The following is a 12,914-nucleotide window of genomic DNA, read 5'->3' as shown; positions in this document are numbered from 1 at the left end:
TTGCAGCTGTGGGCCTGTAAAGCGTCAACAAAAAAATTGCGGGGCCCGAACCACAATCATCTCTTCCGCAGCCGCAGGGTACGACCTCCTTACCAGCGCCTCCACATCCTGCGCCAGCTGGGAAAGTGTCTCGCCACGCTCACGGTCCACTTTTCAAGTGGGCCCGATATACCTCGCCCTGGTGGTGGGGGCCCGAATCGGCGTTTCAAAGCCACCGCCACGTGGTGTAAGAGGCATGTTGGGATGGCGGGAGATGCCCCAACACTTCCACCGCGGGGCCCTTAGCACTGTTTTCCCGCTGCAGGGCCTCTCTTCCTGGCTCCATCCCTGGGCAGATGCCAGCATTTCAAATGGGCGACATATGCCTCCCAGGCCACCTTCCCGTCGTACTCAGGGCTTACGGGCCCCACAGAATGTCTGGAGGCCCAGGGCTGAGGGGGAGAAGCGTGCCCTGAACTAACACACCTGGGGGGGGGAGGAAAGGGGGTGAGGGAGGCAACGAGGTGGGTTTACCCGGGTCCGAGTTTTCCGCCCCCTATATCCAAGGGAGCGGTTCCCATCGGTCCCAGCCTTCTGCGCGACCAATGGCTCCGACACGACGCTGCGAGGCCCGGGGGTTTCCTGCCCCGGACCCCAGGCAGACCCCGGTAAATCGACACTCTGGCATCTGTTTCCCAGAACCTTGTCTGCTCTCTGCTTCGCAACGTTACTACTGTTTACGCCCTTTCCACCTTCATTCTCCCCCAGGCCCTTTAACCTCGCCCTTTAGAGTCTGCACCTCCTCCATCAGTTCACTTACACGCTGTTGCAGGCCTTGTTGGTGTACTGCGAGTTTCCATCTTTACAGATGCAAGATTGCTCTGTAGCACCTCACAAGTTGGCAAAAACTGTTCCCCTGCCTTCCTTGCCTGCATCTCGACGAGATGGTGCGCCTGCTCGCGTGCCCTCTGTGCCTGCTTTCTGCCCTTTGTGCCATTTTCCCCCCTCATACCGGCCAGCATGGCAGTGATCAGGTCCATCTGGCTCGGCTTCACCCACTCGTGCCTGCCTCAGTCATAGCCTCCTCTCCCTCATGGCTGCCGCCATCTTTGGACATGATAAATCGGCGCGTCTCACTGATCAAATATCACAAATCCCACTCCTGACACCATCTGTTACACTGGCCACCTTGTCTCTCTGCCACCAACACAAGGCAGGCTAGGCAGACGGCTGTATCACAGGGTCGTGAACATGAACGCTCCAAGAGGCCCCGAGCCCACAGCGTCCCAAACCCACGGGAAAAAGCCCAAATGGGAGGGAGGGCACAAAAAAACAAAAGACAGTTTTTCCCTTTTATTACCAATTTTATTTACCAGACATTTTTATGGGCCAATGGGGGGAAAACCAGCATGTCCACTGACGATACGCTTATAACAGGGGAAAAAACAAAAATATTCAGGGCACAAGGGCACACCGAGGTCTTCACAGGGGAAACACCCAACGCGTCCTTTTCTTTTCCTCCCTCCCCCCTCACAGCCCTTTTATATGTTTTCCCCGGTTTTCCTATGTTAAAAAATGCCCAGTTCCTTTTATGTTAAACAGTTTCGCACAGAGACCCCAAAAACCCACTGGGTGCGTATTTTTTCCAACTTTAGTTTTTTCGAAACAACTTTGTATAAAGGTACGGGTTCCATATATTTTTTTTTTTTTTTTGCTAAAAAAAATAGCATCTTTTATTATACTGCAATGAAAAAAGGAATGAATGAATTCTTAATTTAACGGAAAATAAAAAACAAGGGCTGAAAACCCAATTTCCACAAAAACACCCCCATAATTTTCAAAATTTCATAATGAAAAAACATAGGCTTGGGCCGTCTCTCTGAGGAGGATATAAAAAAGCGATTTTTTAAATCACTTCAATGTTTGACAGTTTGTTCCTTTAAATGGCTGTATTAAAAAGGTTCCAAAAAAGGGGGAACTTTCGATTGCTTCCCCTTGCCGAGATGGGTAAGTAATACAGTTCAACTTGAACCATATGTAAACATATTGTGAAGTAACAAAGTTTTCTTCTAAAAACACGCGATATCAAACTGATATCTTGAGAAAACCAGTTTTACGGGTCTTTTTTTCCTTCGCCGTGGACAGAGTTTTTGAAAATCCCTCGGGGTTGATTACGTACGCTTGGGGAAGATTTTAACTGATGAAATTTTCAAATTTTGGCGATATTGATAAAAATAATTTTACTTCCCTTTAAAACTCAAAGTGTGTGAAAGATGTGCATGCCTTCCCCATTTCATGAGACATCTAAGCCTCCATACTTTTAAGTGTACAAGATGAAATAATGCAGTAATGGATTTTTATATAGAAATAGAAATACCCTTCATGACAGACTCTTTGCGGATAACTCAGAGAACCCAAAAATAGATCCCGATTACAACAGAATTAATAAACCATATACTATAGTTGTCACATCATTTCAACAGAACATTTTTAAAGTTAGATTTTTTATAATTTGCATGATTTTATTGTTTGTTTTTAGTAATAAGGCGAAAAAATTTGGGATTGTTCTACAAAATTACACATTATCATCATTACGTAAGGACGAAAGGTATACATAAAACCTCGTTTTCGATTCATCATAACTTTTACGTACTGCTGTACCAGATAAGGGCCTCAAAACACAATTATGTTTGTATCGTACGTTTTGTATGGAAACGTAATAGCACCGAAAAACGTTATTTAACGAAATTTTTGTTTAAATATTTGAAATCATGAAAATATTTACATTAACTATAAGCACAGACAACTTAGGTCAGTTACAGGTATTCAGTTTTGGATACTGAAATCCATGAAGCAGAAAGCTTACACCTTCTTGAATAAGTTTTTTTTTTCTCCTTGCCCGGAGTTTTCAAAATTCGAAAATTTGTGTTTGATATTCAAACTCACCTGGTGATCCCCCTCAAACATCGGTAAAACCGAGTCAAACGGTCATCAAACTCTCAAGAAAAAATTTGGGAGCGTTTCCCCGCTCAGGGGATTACAAAAACATCCATCTGGTTGAACAATCCGAGAACTCGGCGGAAACCCCGCAATCGCACTTAGAAGGACCCTAAATAGTCATATTCCAATTTTTTTTTTTTTTGGATTTTTTTGGCTACAACCAGCGGCATGTGGCCAAGTTATTAACCCAGGATCCGTTTTTTTGGGTAAAATCTTTTAAAAGGGTCTAAATTTTTGTCCCCTTAGAAAAGTGTTTATTTTGTTTATTTTTTTTTCGTCATGTATAAAAAGTTTTGAGGTTGAAAATTTGAAATTTTTATTTCTAAAATAATTTTTTTAATTTTTCTTATTATTATTTTTTGACGGGTTTTAGTAGTCGCTATGAAAGGTTTTGTGTGGCCCTAGACGTGGGGGGAATTTTCTTTAAATAGGGAGTGAGGTGGGTTATTTTTTGCTGTTGCCCAAAGGCGGCCCACCACCCCTCCCTTCTTCTTCCTGGGGGCGGTCCACTTTTCTTTTTTTGGTTTTATTTTTTGGTGAGTGGAGGGGGTCCCTCACTTTGCCACAGGAGATGATTTTTGCTTTTAAAGAGACACAAAACACCAGTCTGTAGGACTATGAAAGGTCCGATCACCTTTTCCCCCGGCAAATTTTGTCACCGCTCATTGCCATGGATCCCAAGGGGCCGGGGTACCATATTAGTTTGATTATTTATGGGCACCATGTAGTTACGAATGTTTTACCAAAAGTTCTTTTTTTTGGTGGTTTCAATGATTAAGGGTTTTAAAGTAAATTTAAGGAAATCTAAAAAAATTACTATTCTTCGTGGGTCGTCGTAGTGAAAAAATCAAGGTTTTATCAATGCAAAAGTTCGCAAAAGCGATGTATTTTCGCAGTCTGAATTTATTTAAATTTCAGTCGACCATAACCCCACCCACACATCGTTTTGGACCGTCGGATATATGAAAAAAAGGAGATGTTAAAAGGACTCTCTAAACCCTCTGGCGTCCCTCCCCTCCGGGCCAGGCCCTTTGGCTGATGGAACCGGGTTCCATGTAAAAAAAATTGGGGGTTTCCCAGGGCGCAGTTTGACTGACCGGGGGTATCGATGGTAAGAGATCTATCCCGATTTTCTCGGAGGTCGTGGAGTCTCGTGGAAAAGGGCCCCAATCCCCCATTGCCTTGGGGTGGCTGGGTCTCAGCCATTTTGCGGAAGCTAAGGTTAATGGCCGCTCAGTCGGAGGGGGGGACCCCTGACTTCAAGACCTCGATACGGGCACTTCGGGGCTCCAAGAACCCCCAAAAAGGTTTCTGCACAGCCCAATTTTTCCCTTGCTCGTGCCGAACCCCGTTTGCCCAAATAATTTTTTAGACCTAATCAAGCTTTATAAAACCTTTAGCAAAGACTGTCTACGTCCCCATTTATACAGAAATGCCTTTTAAAAAATTATCTCTTGACATTTATTCTTAACGCCCAATTGGCTTTCCAATTTTAGTCTACTATAAAAAATGTAGACCAAAAAATTTTAGCAAAATTTTTGAATAGGTTTTGGGGTGGTGTTAATTTACCCTGTTTTGGGCTTCCCCCTACGTAAAAAAATTCCCCCAATACTTTTCAAAATGGAAAACTTAAAACCCCACTGGACCCCCCGTTATAAATCATATCCAGTGAATTGGATGCGATTTGCGGAATTTTGCATTATTGTGGAATGCCATAATGCACAAATCAGCGTACATATTTTTTAAAGTTTCCGAGGAGGAGTGGTAAGAGTCATTAATCATACATAAAAAAGTTGGGAAAGACACTTCCTTTGGGACCCCGTTTGCCTGGACAAAAGTCCGAAAAGTGATATGTCAGAAAATTTTTGACAGAAAACGTTCTGTCAGAAATAAAATTTTTAAAAAACAGGAAGTTTCCAGGGAATCCATAAAAAAATTTTCGAGTGGGCCCATATCCCAGTCGTGTAGGTTTTTTCTAAACTAAAAAATATAAAATAAAAAAATCTTTTGGCAATGGCCTCTTAATATGACTGTCCAGTTTTACTAGTGATCGAGAGTTTGCCGCCCCTTCGGAAGCCGCACGCTCGTCAATAGAAAAATTAGGGAAATTTTAGAAAATGCAACCTACTGTTAAAAATTCTTTCCAGACCTTGCAAAGAACTTGAAAAAGAAATTGGGCGGTAGGAGATGGCAAGCTGGGTTTCCCCCCCATTTTAAAAGGGGGAAGATGGGGGCAAGGCATGTTTTGGAAAAAAAAAGGGGGGGCTTTCCAAATTTCATTAAAACCTTCAACTTAACATTCATAGATTTAAATGCTTTATTCTCATACGAATCTCATCGGGGGTAGGGGTTCCTTTCCCTTTTGGGTCGGGCAAACTCATCTATTGAAGATTTTTATTTCAAAGTCCCTTTCCCGTGGGAAAATGAAAAAGGTTTCGCTCAGCCCCTTTCCTTGGGGGTCGGAAGGTGGGAGGTAATTAGCTGAGCCTTGTATGGAAAATGCCGGCGATGCAAGCAAGCTTAGGCGATCAAATGGTACCCCCTTAGAGTTATTAATTTTTAAAGTGTTTTTTTCTTTTTAATTATTAAAGGGACCCAAACCCCGAGTTTTTGTGTGCTATTGATTGTAGAGACAAGTCCGCCAGGGCTCTTTTGCGTTTATTATTTTAGAGCCCAGCTCTTCTAGTTTTAATTGCAAAAATTCTCATTTGTGTTATTTTGAAAAGCCTTGCCCATTGCGTCGGCACGCGCCCGCGGCAAATTGGGGCACCATGGAACTCTGTGCTTAAAAGCATCTGTCAAGTTTTGGAAGGATCAAGCGCTTTTATATCAATTGAAATTGTTTTCTTTAATCAAGGTTTCTCCAAAAGTTCGAGCTTTGGCCTTGTGAAGGGGACCCGTCTGCCCTTTTACGTTAAATTTTTGGGGGAAGGCGTTTCACTGTGTCGCATGAATATTTAATCAAAAAAGGAAGATGTCGCTTCCCCCAAGGCGTCAATGGGGTGCCCCGGCACTTGGTGCTATTTATGAAGAACCCGTGATAATCAATAAAGCTAAAAACCGGATTATCGTCCCCCGGCGAACCCTCATCAGAAGGGCTAGATAACCTTAAAAAAATCACTACTTCCACCCCCACCACCCCCCGCAGGGAACCCATAACGTATGAGAGTTTTAAAAACGCAAAAAAATTTTTTGTGGAGACGTTCCTGAAAGCAAAGAGTCAATAGGCTACGCTGCATCAGGGACAAAAAAGTGAACAATGCCAGATACGGCCATTAATTTTTACTTTTCATGGACAAATTCCAAATTAAATCAATAGCATTCTGTAAAAGGGGGGTTTGGGGGATGAAGGCGACCCCCCCTCCACCCCCACCCCCAGATCCTTCCCACATAAAGGTAGTTTCAGGGAAACACCTCGTCGACACGAGGGGGTGAGTGCGTTTTGGAGAACTATAATATCGGGGGATAGGACGAGGCTAAAAAATTTTTAAGGTTTTTTTTAATCTAAATTCGGGCAGTTCCATTTTAAATGGGACGCAAAGTACGTTTTTTTGGGGTTTGGGTGCCCTTTTCCCAGTTTTTTTTTTCTTTTTTTGGGGGGGAGACCTCCTCTCCCCCGCTTCCCCGGGGGCCCCTTCGGATGGTTGGAGACAGAAGCCCCCAGCCGCACCTCCGATGAGGGGGACGACTGCAGATTGCGATCTGCTTCTTCCCCGAGAAAAAAGACGCGAGCCAGGAAGTCCCCCAGGGGTACCGGACGGAAGGGGGCTGGACTGTGATTTAGTACAAACCCTTATGGTTTAGATGGGTTTTGCGTCTTTGCAAACCCAATTTTGGGCGGTGATATCTTTAATATTTAATTTTTTAACGGTTGTTAAGTTCAGCAAATTTTTTTTCCTTAGCGCAACTGTTAGAATTTTTGCATAGGGGGGGTTTAGTTTTCTGCTTTAGATAGGGAAATATCGGGTTTTTGTGTCAAACTTTCCATTTTTCCCCTTAGCTAAAAAAAAAACCAGCTTTCTCACAATCTAAAGTCTCGGTTCCTTTTTCAGGGTGTAACTCAGCGATCCTGACTGATGGGGACCCCCACAATTAGCAATTTGGAAAACTGGCTTACATTAATGGTGTATGGCTTCGCACATTTAGGCATAAAATTTTCTTGAGTCTTTATAAAATCTTTAAGAGTGTGTCCCAATTTTTTGGGATTATTACAATGCATTGGCTTTGATTAAAGGGCTTATTTAAAAGTTATAACGACGTTGTTACTCGGGGGTTTTGTTTAAAACAAAGGTCAAAAAAAAACGTCCATTTTTGTTCGCACATTCCCTCCTTCTTGGTCATACAATAAAGTCCAATACTCTTGGTCCCTTCATGTCTCAAGAATTTTCCTTTTTTTCCATGTCCCCAAAACCCCCGTGAAAGATTTTCCCACAGGTTTGGGCCAAAGGAATAGTTTTTTTAAATGAAGACATAATTTGCGTCAGCCTAAGTAAAAACCATCGGGAGTTTTATTACTTTAACAAGGGGTTCCTCTCGCATTTTTTACAAAATCAAAAAACGCCGTCCCCTGACCTCAAGACCTTTTGATGATAAAGGGGTTTACGTTCAAAAACGATTATTTTTCAGCATTTTACATTTGCGAAACCTTTCATTTTCGGTGGGGTTTAAAAGTGGGGTTGTTTTTTTCGTTAGTGGGGGTTTGGGTTCAGGGGCGATTTTCAAGGAGTGGTATAGTGCCCCTCTCCTTTAGGGGGAGAAGGGGGAGCCGGGGGATATCCCTCCTGGGCCCTCAACAGGCCGCCCCTTTTCTCAAAATCGTTCTCCCGAAGGGGGTTTAAAAAATCTTAATTTTGGTATCAACCAACAGCAAAGTAAGAGAAGTAAACAGTATTTCGCCTCTCCCCCAGTGGAACCTGGTTGCGTTTTCCAGTACCACAGAGAGGTCGAGTTTGTGGAGGGCATCCCTTACCCCCGACTTGCCAGTGCGAAGGGCGGTAATCGGTGCCACCCCCCGGCAAAAAGGGAGCCCCCAAGGGTATCCGGGAGGCTCGGGAAGTAACATGAAAAAGGAAAACTTTTAGAAACGGGAGAAAAAGTGGGCCCAAAAGACGCCCCAGCCTACTGGGGCCTCCTTACCAGGGTCAATGCCCGTAAGGGCTACCGGTGGTAGAAGAGAGCTGCGGGCTGAGGTGGAGGTGCTGAACTACGCTACTGTAAGTCTCGGTGTCACCTGCAAAAACAAGGCCTGAAGGTGGATGGCAAAGCACAAAAAATGATCTGTAATTACGGATTTTACTTTATTTAATTTACGTTAAATAAAACTCAGGAACAACAAAGTAAGCGAGACGAGAGGCCCGGGCTCCAGGGTAAATCTTGTGGCACAAGACTGATGTTTGTTGTTACGCGTTGGGAACAATCGTAGGTGTTTTAGCCGACAAAAAAGCTCGAAACCACGAGTGGTTTCACATAATACATTCAGGCACACACACATTTTACGGAGGGACTAATACAACGGATTTTCAACGTGTTCATATGTTGTTATATCTATATATATATATATATTATATATAATATAGATATATATATATATATATATATATATATTATATATATATATATATATATATATATGATGTAATATGTGGGACGGTCTTGCCCCAATTTAAATTAAAAAATTTAACATAATCTAACCTATTGATCAACTAGTATACAGACAAAATACAGAGGGGACTTAATGCAATTACTATAACTAGTTTTAAAACAAGACCCATTATACATATCAAATAACGTGGCACAGGACTAAACTAAATATATGAACACTGAAAGATATTTATTATTTGCCTATTCCATTGGGGGGGGGGGCATATCCAATGAAATTCAGGTGTACATTTCTAGGTACTACAAGATAAGCTAATACGGGAATAAAAAGGTTCCATGTATCTTCAAAACTGTTATCTCAATTGTTAATGATTTTAAGGAAAAATATTCCTAATCATATGCGATGTTTCAGGTCAATTGTTAAATCAGTTATGTTCAACGACCTGGCTTATATATTGGTTGACGTAAAATATAATGACTACACATTACTTTATGCGTGCTAATCCTTATTAAATAAAAAACAATAGTGTTTATTTCAAATGTCTTTCTATGCCCTTATACACATCGCTCTAGAATCCTCAGTCTACCTTTGTTGACAAGCTGCTATGAAGTATTCCTAACTCTGGTTTCCTTCAAAAACGCATAAAATCTTCGCCTTTACTAAAGATTTCGTGGAGGGAACAACTCAATGAGTCTTACTCAATTTTTTCTATAGCCCACTTCGGTGGGTTCAAATTCATTTATACGCAATACACATACAATTAACCTGATACTAATCTTGTAGTAAGGTGAATGTCTGGATATTTATTCCTTTATTTTGAGTTAGACTATGTAAGATTTCAACGTCTTTCATTCTTAGCTAAAACATGTACATTTTTTCCAATAAAAAACACTAATATTTGGTGTTCGGGATTATGCCATTCAATGTTACTATATTTTTACAGGTCTAATCTAAGTTTCATGCTAATTTTCATTTAATTGGTGGTGAAAGGGTTTACCCTTATATACAAATAAAATTATGTGCAATAACATCATCATTTTCTGTTTTATGAAGTATTCGATAGCTAATACCGGAATACAGATCAATATTTACGCAAAGTTTCATAATAATTTACTCAGTATAAGTAAAAATCGTCAGGCAAGTTTTCGTTTGGCTAATTATATCATCGACCACTGGATATTAAACCAAAAGCACTTGAGAGCTGACGACTCATTCATGAATCTTGGCCTCAGTATGTTTTAAAGGTGGGGCTCCAGTGGAATTAATAAGTATAACGAATGCAATAAGGGGGATAGCGCGAACGCAGTCCCCCACTAACAAAAAATTGCGCACTCGATTAACCACATTGGGTTAATCGGCAGGGGTCAGCGCCACCGGAGTGCAATGGTGAGCCTTCGCCCTGAGGAGAACCGACTTCGCCTGATAACGGGATCTCCTGTGCCAGGTAAGTATGCTTACTCAAATCCACGAGCCGACCCACGCTCGCTCACCTGAGAAACCCACACGCTCTACAAACACCTTTATACCAAATATCAACTTGACTTTCCTTGTACCAACCACTTTTGGTATATGGACACTCGTGTTAATTTTGCCAAAACTGCATTTACGAACAAAAAGGTCGAATTGCCATTCATTCAATAATTAATAATCCTCTAGCCGTGGAATTTAGTTAAACAAGAAGCTCTTTTCAACTTGTCTTCTTTTGAGTCTACTTTATCGTTTTAGGATTATTTTATAGGCACATCTTCGGTTTATATATGACGCATCCACACATATATTATATGGACAAACATAAACCCGTAAATACAGCTGGATACACATGTACGAAATATTCGTAGAAATGTAATATTCACACGATTTAAATGCACAGGGGGGTGTGCATTTTTCAAATCTTGGTTATATTAAGCTGGGCTAATATCAAATGGAAGTAATGGTCAGAGTTTCCAACAATATATATGTGTGTGTGTGTGTGTGTGTGTGTGTGTGTGTGTGTGTGTGTGTGTGTGTGTGTGTGTGTGTGTGTGTGTGAGAAAAACGAAAGAAAATGAATGAGTTCTTTTTTGCGTATACTTCAATAAACTTTCTATGACCGTTTACTATTGTGTATAATATGTGTGTGTGTGTGTGTGTGTGTGTGTGTGTGTGTGTGTGTGTGTGTGTGTGTGTGGTGTGTGATGTGTGTGTGTGTGTGTTGTGTATGTGTTGTGGTGTGTGTGTGTGTTTGTGTGTGAGAAAAACGAAAGAAAATGAATGAGTTCTTTTTTGCGTATACTTCAATAAACTTTCTATGACCGTTTACTATTGTGTATAATGTGTGTGTGTGTGTGTGTGTGTGTGTGTGTGTGTGTGTGTGTGTGTGTGTGTGTGTGTGGTGTGTGTGCACATTCTTCTATATGAATATACAGAATATGTACGAAAATGTTCGTGTGCGTGCGTGTTAGTGTATGCGCGCACGGTTTTACGTGTACGTATGCATGGACGTTTATGCGTGAACATTAGTGCGTGCACTTCTAAATATTTATATAGGCCTGTATGCAGGTGTGTCTGTGTGTGTGAAAATGTGGCCGTGCTTGTGTGCTTGTGTACACGGGTGCGTATGTCTTAATAAAGAGATTTTGTGACAGTTGGTTAAGAAGCTACACGTATTTTCACATATGTACTTACTTTTGAAGTCCGATGAAGTTATCCAACGTTGAAAATCCTAGCAACGTTTTCTTGGAATTTTCATACAGGAAACATTCTCATATGCCAATCAAGATATAAGTAACTTCCAACGCCATGACGTTTACGGCCTTCTATCTATAAAGAACTTCACTAGCAAGTCATCAGCAACATTGTCTCGGACACACACACAACCATGTTTCAGTATCGCTTCTCGGCCTTTTGGCTAAGATCAAAGTGTAGTATCTGTTCTTATCAGCTTAATAATCTTATACGATCCCATGTGGGATTACGATATTAAAATGATTTTTGGAATATGGCGAAGTGCTAGGGGCTTGCTCCACCTTTGCGCGGATCGGCCGGTATTGCAGTACCTCCGGGATGGTCCAATCCCCGGGAGGCTAACAACTAATTACATTATTAACTACGCATTTACAAAGTTGGACAATAGTTCCTCTCTTAACTGGCATTCAATAGCTTCAGGAGAATAGTGACGCTTAACAGTTAAAATCCACATCGTTGTCGTAACAATATGGTAAGTTACAACACTTCTGCAAAATAACACACGAAAAATATAAAATGATCTGAGAATGGCACTTACTTCAGTAGTCATAGACGTGGATCAAATCTCTCCGGGAAAATATCAACTAATAAAAATATTAACTCATGAACATATATAATATAGGTAATGCTACGATTATATTTTCGCCACAGACGTGTAAAAGACCAGTGCCTTCCCACTACATGTGGACACCTCAGCCTTCCACAAACTTCCAAGGCCCATCAGATGCGTGTAATTTAGTAGCCCAATTTTATGAATGTAAATGCTATCCCATTCGAAGACTATGAGCAGTAAAGGGAGTGAGGTTGTATAAGTACTGCATAATCTCGTTTATGATTATGTATCTTACCTGGATTTACAATCTTGTATTATATGTACTAAAATGCAATATAGTAATGCTCTACTTTACATATACTATATCTTACTATAGTACCTTATGGTATACATAACTAGATTCGTTGCCCTCATTTAATGCGATTACCCTTAATTCCTGACTTGGCGTTACTGTTACATGAAGGAACAAAGGAAATCGAGTATAATATACTCGGTGGCAATACTAAGAATGATGTCATCAAAAGTAGGCAAAACAAAAATGATTTTAATCTAATAGTTTTTCATGTAATAGTCAACACAAAAGTATCTACACTTTGCGAACAAAATAATTTCTTATTATGTCAAACCTGGTTCCAACACCTGAAACGGTGAAAATAACTACACTGAGAACAAGTATTAACACTTACTTCAATTTACTGGCATACATACAAACACGTATGTTCAAGTTATAAGTAAGTATAAATTTGCATATGTGAGATATATATATATATATATATATATATAATATATATAATATATATATGTATTTATGTATAATGTGTGTGTGTGCATAAGTTTATAAGTTTATGTATATCTCTTGTGTATATATTATATATATAGACATATATAAACAAATATTAAACACATTGCAGTACATATATGCATATATAATATATACATAAACGATGGATATATGTATATAGATACCTACATATATAAATAACTACATATATACACATACCAGAAAGGGGTATATACATATTATACAAATAGGACATTATAAATACCTTTACATTATAA

At 40.5% G+C, this 12,914-nt stretch overlaps 3 non-coding genes across 3 annotated transcripts; 2 read left to right on the top strand and 1 right to left on the bottom strand.

The window, feature by feature from the left end:
• The first annotated feature begins 9,194 nt into the window (after nt 1-9,194).
• Nucleotides 9,195-9,309, top strand: LOC119581417. Its single transcript, XR_005229552.1, has one exon. It is a non-coding gene; the product is annotated as a U5 spliceosomal RNA (small nuclear RNA).
• A 554-nt stretch (nt 9,310-9,863) lies between these two features.
• Nucleotides 9,864-10,030, bottom strand: LOC119581336. The gene has a single exon (XR_005229486.1). It is a non-coding gene; the product is annotated as a U1 spliceosomal RNA (small nuclear RNA).
• Nucleotides 10,031-11,445: 1,415 nt separating this feature from the next.
• Nucleotides 11,446-11,634, top strand: LOC119581362. The gene has a single exon (XR_005229506.1). It is a non-coding gene; the product is annotated as a U2 spliceosomal RNA (small nuclear RNA).
• Nucleotides 11,635-12,914: the final 1,280 nt, after the last annotated feature.

The sequence above is a fragment of the Penaeus monodon genome, chromosome 14 (genome assembly GCF_015228065.2).
Source record: "Penaeus monodon isolate SGIC_2016 chromosome 14, NSTDA_Pmon_1, whole genome shotgun sequence".
NCBI classification, from domain to species: Eukaryota; Metazoa; Arthropoda; class Malacostraca; order Decapoda; family Penaeidae; genus Penaeus; species Penaeus monodon.
This window is presented reverse-complemented; position numbering and strand designations above follow the sequence as displayed.